Below are 7,635 nucleotides of genomic sequence, written 5' to 3'. Positions count from 1 at the left end.
CAAAATATTATATGTGGGCCATAAGCAGAAACTTCTCCATTTACTTCAAGTAGGCAATGTCTACCCAGTAGTGGGTAAAGGTGTTGCATGACCCATCAGGACTCTGGAATTATAGGAGCCATTTATCTCCCCAGAGTTAAAAAGAGTAGTTTGGGTTCAGAGTGAGCAATCAATTTATAAATACTCGGGGGGAGGTGCCTGAATGGCTCAGTTGGTTGAGCCTCCGACTCTTGATTTTGGCTCGTGTGGTAATCTTGGGGTCATGGTACTGACACCTGCATGGGCACCGTGCTAAGCATGGAGACTGCTTGAGATTTTCTCTCTCCCTCTCCCTGTGCTCCCCACTCCCAGCTCGTGCACACACTCGCTCTTACAATAATAATAATAATAATAATAAACAAATAAACAAATAAATACATACGTACTTAGGAGAAATTTATCTATTCAGGGCCTGGCCAAGAGTTGGGGGCCATGATTTAATTAAGTAAACTGTAGGCAAATGTCTGAATCCCCCAGAGAGAAGTATAAAAACTCATCCACCAAATTCCCCACTATTATAGAAAACTAAGGGCAGAAAGGTGCCAAGTCTAGAGAATGAAAATAAATGAACCATGGTGTGACAGGACGGGTTCATAGCTTAGTGACTACTTCAGACCAAAACATGGTCTTGGGAGCTCCTCAACAGGGGCCCTATTGACATTTGGGGCTACATAAATTCTGTGTGCTAAGAATGTTTAATAGCATCCCTGGCCTCCTTCCACCAGATGCTACCAGTACTTGGCTCCCAAACCAAAAATATCTTCAGAATTATACTAGTTGAGAACCAGTGGTGATAGACCCAAGAGTAAGGGGGAAAAACAATCAACTACAAGTAACATTAACCTTGGCTGAGCATGTAAATAGAAAACCATGGAGGATAAGAACAATTGTGTTCTGGGATTCCCAGCTGAGAACTTAAACACAGGCTTAGCTCTTTAGCACTGGAATTCTTCAACAGCTCCTGACTGTTAGTGCAGAACAGAAACTGTGCCCCGCCAGCCACTGCTGTCAAATTCCTGTGAAGGTTGAGGGGTGGTTACCAAGAGACAGAGTACTTCATCTCAGGAGAATGTGTCAGGCTGGGATCTTTTTAAAATAAATCAGTGAGTCAGGAAAGACTTCTCCCCTGCTGATCCACTGACTTTTTTTTTTTATACTACGATTAAAACTCCATATAAAAGCACGGAGGATGAGGACTAATTGTTCCAAAAAGTAGGAAAAATTTGATCGGTTTTCCTCATTTCCTTAGTGACCCTCCAGTAATTTTTCTTAGGTTTACAACAAAGAAAGAGCCCTTATGTTGTGGCCTTGAAAATAACAATAATACATTTAAAGATAAAACCCAGCTCCTCTATTAGCTTCCATTCTCTCCTATGAAATGAGGGTTTGTCCATGTGCCTAGTAGAGTATATGGCAACATTTTTCTTTTCTCTGTCATTTTTTAAAGGAAAAAAAAAAAAAAAAACATTAAAACACACCAAGACCTCACTCCAGCAGATGCTTCTGAGCTGAACGGGGATGGGTAAGAAACTTCCGGCCCTGAGGGTTCCAGAGAGGGAACCTTCTGCCTGTACCAGCAGAGAGGCTGGGGGGATAGGGGGTAGGCTCTCCTGGGCCTCTTTGGATGAACCTCACAGAGATACCACTGGCCGTGCAATGAGACCACCCTCTACCTAGCTGATGATCCCTTCATCAGGTCCAAACACCATTGCTAGAGAAAAACATTTTACCTACAACATAATGCAGACAGTAAATGCAACATCATAATAGGAAGTCTCTTAAATTCCAGAGAGAAAAAGAGACAAAGAGATTAAATAAAATTAATACACTAGGAGTAATTTGCCAGTAGCTTGTTCTAGTCTTTTTGTTTTTGACTGTAAAATCTCAAAACTGGAAGTCAGCAAACATAAATTCAATAGTTTAATGTTGGGATAAATAAGATTAATGTAAAACTCTGTATCCCCCAAATCATTTTTATAAGACTTTAAAGTACTTAGACATCTTTAGCAGCTCAAAAATTAAGATGAATTTCCCATAACATTCTCTTATTCATCACCCACAAAGGAGAAAGACAGAAAAATCTAGCAAAAAAAAAATTATATTTATGAGATCTAGTACAATGTTTTAAAAAGCATAATAAAGGCAACACTTGCTAATACTTTTCTCCCTATTCCTCCTTTGAATTCGGGTGAAAAGTCAAAAAGTTTTTTAAAGATTTATTTATTTATCTGAGAGGAAGAGAGAGAGAGTAAGGGGAGGGGCAGAGTGAGAGGGAGCAGGCTCTGCTGAGACATGGGGCTCAATCCCAGGACCCTGAGCTGAAATCAAGAGTCAAGATTTTGATGTTCTGCCTGTAAAAATAAGAATTTTTCCTAATTGCCAATTGTAAATTTCACTGTGGGAAATGTGGGAAAACAGAAAAGCACCAAAAAAATTTAAATGACCAGTAATCCCAATACTCAAAGATGACTACTTTTAATATACTTGGTGTATTTCTTTCAATCTTGTTCTATCCTGAGATGTTCTTTTTAAAAAAAAATTTTTACACAAATGGTACGTTTTACAACGTGCTCTTTAAATTTGAAAATATATTCTGAATATTCTCCCATGCTATTATTATGTTCCAACAGCTATGTTCAATGTTTTTGGTCTCAAAACTACTTTATACTCAAGAATTATTGAGGACGTCAAAAATCTTTTGTTTATGCGGATTGTATTTTTGATTTTTATAGAATTAGTAATTAAAACAAAAATTGTAAAGTCTTTTATTAATTCATTTTAAAATAAAGTAATGCTTACCTGTCAACATCAGCAATATATTTTACAAAATCTAATTCTATTTTCCAAAACAAACAAAAACATTTAGTGAGAAAAGTGACATTATTTTAGAGTTTTGCAAATACTTTTAATGTTTGGCTTAACAGAAGGCAGCTGAATTCTCTTACCTGCTTCTGCATTCAAAATGTAGATATGTTCTGTTAGCAGAAATATATGAAGAAGGGGCATGTGACTCTAAATCCCATGGTCCTGAGTTCAAGCCCCGTGTTGGGTGTGGAGACTACTAAAAACAAACAAACTGAAACCATATATGAAGAAAATCTAGGCTCACATAGGTAGTTGAAAAAGGGAGGAGTGACTTTCAGATTATTGTGGGCATTTTTCTTTATACCACACCAAAGTTGACAAGTTTTAAAGATTGGTTGCAGTGTGGAATCTAAATAATAATAATAATGATAATACAATGGACTTTTCCTACTCTACACTCTCATGAAAGAGTAAAAGTGGCAAATGCAGATGTGCTAGTATTACAATAGAAATAGTTTTAAAGATTTTTTTTTAATTTATTTATTTGACAGAGAGAGACACAGCGAGAGAGGGAACACAAGCAGGGGGAGTGGGAGAGGGAGTAACAGGCTTCCCGCCGAGCAGGGAGCCCGATGTGGGGCTCGATCCCAGGACTCTGGGATCATGACCTGAGCCAAAGGCAGATGCTTAATGACTGAGCCACCCAGGCGCCCCTACAATGGAAATAGTTTTGATCTTGAGGACACCCCGAGAGGAGATCAAACTTTGAGAGCTACTACTGGTCTACCGCTCATATTTAATATTTAACACTGCATTCTATCACAGTCTAGAACACTTTAACCCATACCCTACTGTCAACATTTACACTATCTCTAAGTTTTTGCTATTATAAAAAAAAAAAATGCTATGACAAACACCATCACATGTACCTCTTTCTGCACATTTATTTTCTTAGAATAACACCTTAGGAACTTGAGGGTCAAACAAACTTATTTTTTCAGGATTTTTATGCATGTTGCTAATTTACCCTGCAGAAAGGTTTATCAGTTTGCATTCCTTTCAGTAGCCTGTACAAGAGCCTTCCGTCCTGACCCACACTTTTATCAACACTGGGTACCATGTGAGCCCTGTCTTGAGAGTAGTTTTTAGAAAATCAAAATGTGACTGGGCTAGTTGTTAGTGAGCTCACTTTCTCAGACGAAATACAGCATTTGAGATTTACTGGAATTCTCTGCTCACTGAGTACTTCTCTGATTTATTTATTTACTGCTATTTTGCATTATTACAATTAGTATTTACCATGGGTCTTCTACTTGACATTAAGTTTCTTCTGACAGAAACCTGTGTTTCTGTCTGTGTTTAAATCCTGGCTTCACCCCTTAACTCGCTGTGTGAGCTTGGGCATACTACTCCCCCTTCCTTTCCTGAGCTTGAAGGTCATCCTCAGTTAACAGGGAGACCGATATGTACTTTGTAAGGCAGCCATGTTGCCATACGTGTAAAATACTTCGTACAACACTTGGCGAAAAACCAGTGTTCCATATGTTTGTCCTCTGCCTTTTCCTTTCCAATGTTAAATTCACCTTGTAAAGCCCAGACCTTGAGGATCTACAAATCCACTTTGATTTACTCCTAACCCCGTCACTGAGACAGAAGACATCTCTCTAACAATGATTACCTCTGGGAAGTGTAACTAAGCAAAAGTGGTGAGTTTTCTGGTTATTCTTCCCTGTGCCGCTCAATCGTTACTCATTCTCTCAGTCAACATCTATGAGTGTGTGCTGTGTGTTCTGAAGACAAATTACACACAGTCCCTAAACAAGAGAAAGAATGAAATCCTTTGTAAGTGCCAGAATGCCACAATCATGTTGAAACCTGAATTCAGAGAAAAGCCGTTCACCAAACTGCGCTGTGAGAGCTTCCTAACTGTACATCCCAGGGGCTGCGGGTACATCATCCCTGACCCTATTGTGGCTCAAAGCTCACAATTATTGCAGTGGGGCTTTACGACTAGTGTAGCTTAATGTGACCCTGAGATGTATTCAAATACATTTCTAATAAGAAAGTTTTGACATTTTCTGACCACCCGACAGAGGAAATGAGAGGAAGACAGTAGCGAGCTAGGTACAGAGCAGACTGACGTTCACTCCCAGTTTTAACTCAAAAGTAAAACAAGCACCAAACAAGGAGAATTACTTGTGCATCTGAGAGTACACCCCAATTAAGGTGCGGGTGAGGAGGGGTCACTGGAGAGCAGCACTGCTAGCCGGCGGCATGGGCCCACAAAAGTGCTCAGGTCAGGAGGTCCTGACAGATCATACTGAGAGGAAGGGAGGGGACCTGACACCCATTCATACTCTCCTCTGCTCCAGGAGCACGTGAGACCCTGGCGCGCTCCTAGTTTCATTTACACCCACACACACCCACCCCTTTCAGAGTCTGAGGTACAAAGAGGTCACGCAGCTCTCACCAGTATATCCCGGGCAACTTTGAGTGCTATGGCTTTAACAGCTCCAGGACAGGTTCAAAGAAAGTCTGGGACTCTGATTCTTGAAGTCAAACTGAGAATGATCGTGAACTTTTTGCTACCAGTACCCGGATGATATCTGCTCAAGTTGGTGTTAGGTCATTATAAAACTCTCTTAACTCTATGTCTGACAGAGTTGAAAATATTTGCAATAGGGAGGCATGTGGATGGGAAGGATCAATTCCTCCTGGTCTGAAGCAGGCTTTTAAAAATTTGTTGATAGTAAGTTGTGGTGAGGAAGGTGGAATGGCAGCTTGGGTTTCAATATTGTAACTGTTGATGTCCAAAAGATTCCTTATTGGGGGAGAAAAGTATTTCTGGAAATGTGGGGCATGACTCCACCTTAAAGGGGTTCTTTTGGCTAGCCCTGAAGGAAGGGCACATGTGTAGCCAAGGACTGTAGGAGAAAAAACCATCTAACAGAAATGTTCTAGGAGAGCGGTGCCTGGGTGGCTCAGATGGTTAAGCGTCTGTCTTCAGCTCAAGTCATGATCTCCAGGGTCCTGGGATCAAGCCCTGCATCGGGCTCCCTGCTCAGCGAGGAGCCTGCTTCTCCCTCTCCTACTCCCCCCTGCTTGTGCTCTGTCTCTCTCTCAAATGAATAAATAAAATCTTAAAAAAAAAAAAAAAGAAATGTTAAGGAGAGATTAAAGCACTCTTGGTGCTTAAAACAAAATGTGGAAGGGCAGATGTATCTAGGTCTCAGAGGGAAGAGGAAACAGGAAAACCATGAGGAATTCTTGTCTCTCTGTCTCTCTCTCCTTTAGCATAGCTTCCTCAATTTCTCTTGTACATGGCTCAATAGGGCTGCCACCAACCAGCACCTTCAGTCCCAGAGTCTATACAATTGCTTGGAGTTCTGTTTTTCTTTGTAACAAACAATTATTTCCCAGGGAGATTAAGAGAAACCAAAAACAAAAACAGAATCCTGGCTTTCTGGAAAGGTATTTTATTGCTTCTCCCTCTCTCAACCTCTATATTCCAAAGAACAAAGAGAAAGGAGTGGGAAAAACATTACAACCTCACCTCTAGCGGATGGCATGAGCTGTCTTGATGAAGGATGGAGGCCTTCCTGAGCAACAGGATAGATTCAGATGGCTTTCACTCTCTTACCCCTGTATAGACAATAAGTTGTGCTCACAGAATTCTGGGACAGAGGCATTCCTTGTATGTGCTCTATTTTGGGTGGACTGTTTTACGGTTTTAGAAGCTCACTTGAGTGATCCCACATTCAGAGTCCTACCCTTCCCATCTATATAGGATCTCCTCTCCACCCAGCTTCTATATTCCAGACCCCCTGCCTTGACAGATAGCCTTTATTTAGTTTTAAATAGCTTTTTTTTTTTCCGGGTACTAACTCAGACACCAAGTTACACTCAGCAATTTAGCTAATGTTCTTCTTGGACAGTTTGCAGAAGTAAATTTAGAATTTTTTTTTAAAGATTTTATTTATTTATTTAACAGAGAGAGACACAGCGAGAGAGGGAACACAAGCAGGGGGAGTGGGAGAGGGAGAAGCAGACTTCCCGCCGAGCAGGGAGCCCGATGAGGGGCTCTGTCCCAGGACCTTGGGATCATGACCTGAGCTGAAAGGCAGATAGATGCCTAATGACCGAGCCACCCAGGCGCCCCTAGAATTTTTTTGACTAATAGAAAAATTAACAATTTTTTAAAAAACAGAAAAACCAGTATTCTATCCAAAATATTATTTTTTTTAAGATTTTATTTATTTATTTGAGAGAGAGTGAGAGTGAAAGAGATCACAGAGGCAGAGGGAGAGGGAGAAGCCGATTTCGGCTGAGCAGAGAGTCCAACGCAGAGCTCAATCGCAGGACCCTGAGATCATAACCTGAGCTGAAGGCAGACACTTAACTGACTATGCCACCCAGGCGCCCCCAAAATATTATTGAAAAGATCAAAATAAAGTGGAATAGATTTCCAAAAAGTTGAGACCTGTCCCCCAAATCTTTTGTTTCTAAAACTAGCTAAATAGAATGTGTGTCTCCATTTCCAAGTTACTAGAAAAGATAATCTGATACTACTTGAGTCTCATTTCACCCCCTGACCGGGATCGTAGTAGCCCACCTTGTGTGTTGGAGCATAAATCTCCAGAGGAGGATTGACCTAGGTATATAGGACTAAAAGAATTAAAAGGCAATTAACTTTCTAATAATGGCAAATATATAGTTAAGAGATTTCCATACAGCTTTGAAACCTCAAAGCAGATACCAAGATGTGCAAGACAGGTCACGTTGAAGCCTAAG

The 7,635-nt window shown here is 40.6% G+C and overlaps 1 protein-coding gene across 1 annotated transcript in view; it reads right to left on the bottom strand.

Moving 5' to 3' along the window:
- Positions 1–7,635, bottom strand: part of CMYA5 (cardiomyopathy associated 5) — an 88,373-nt gene that overhangs the window by 66,780 nt on the left and 13,958 nt on the right. The window lies entirely within an intron of this gene.

The sequence above is a fragment of the Zalophus californianus genome, chromosome 5 (genome assembly GCF_009762305.2).
Source record: "Zalophus californianus isolate mZalCal1 chromosome 5, mZalCal1.pri.v2, whole genome shotgun sequence".
NCBI classification, from domain to species: Eukaryota; Metazoa; Chordata; class Mammalia; order Carnivora; family Otariidae; genus Zalophus; species Zalophus californianus.
This window is presented reverse-complemented; position numbering and strand designations above follow the sequence as displayed.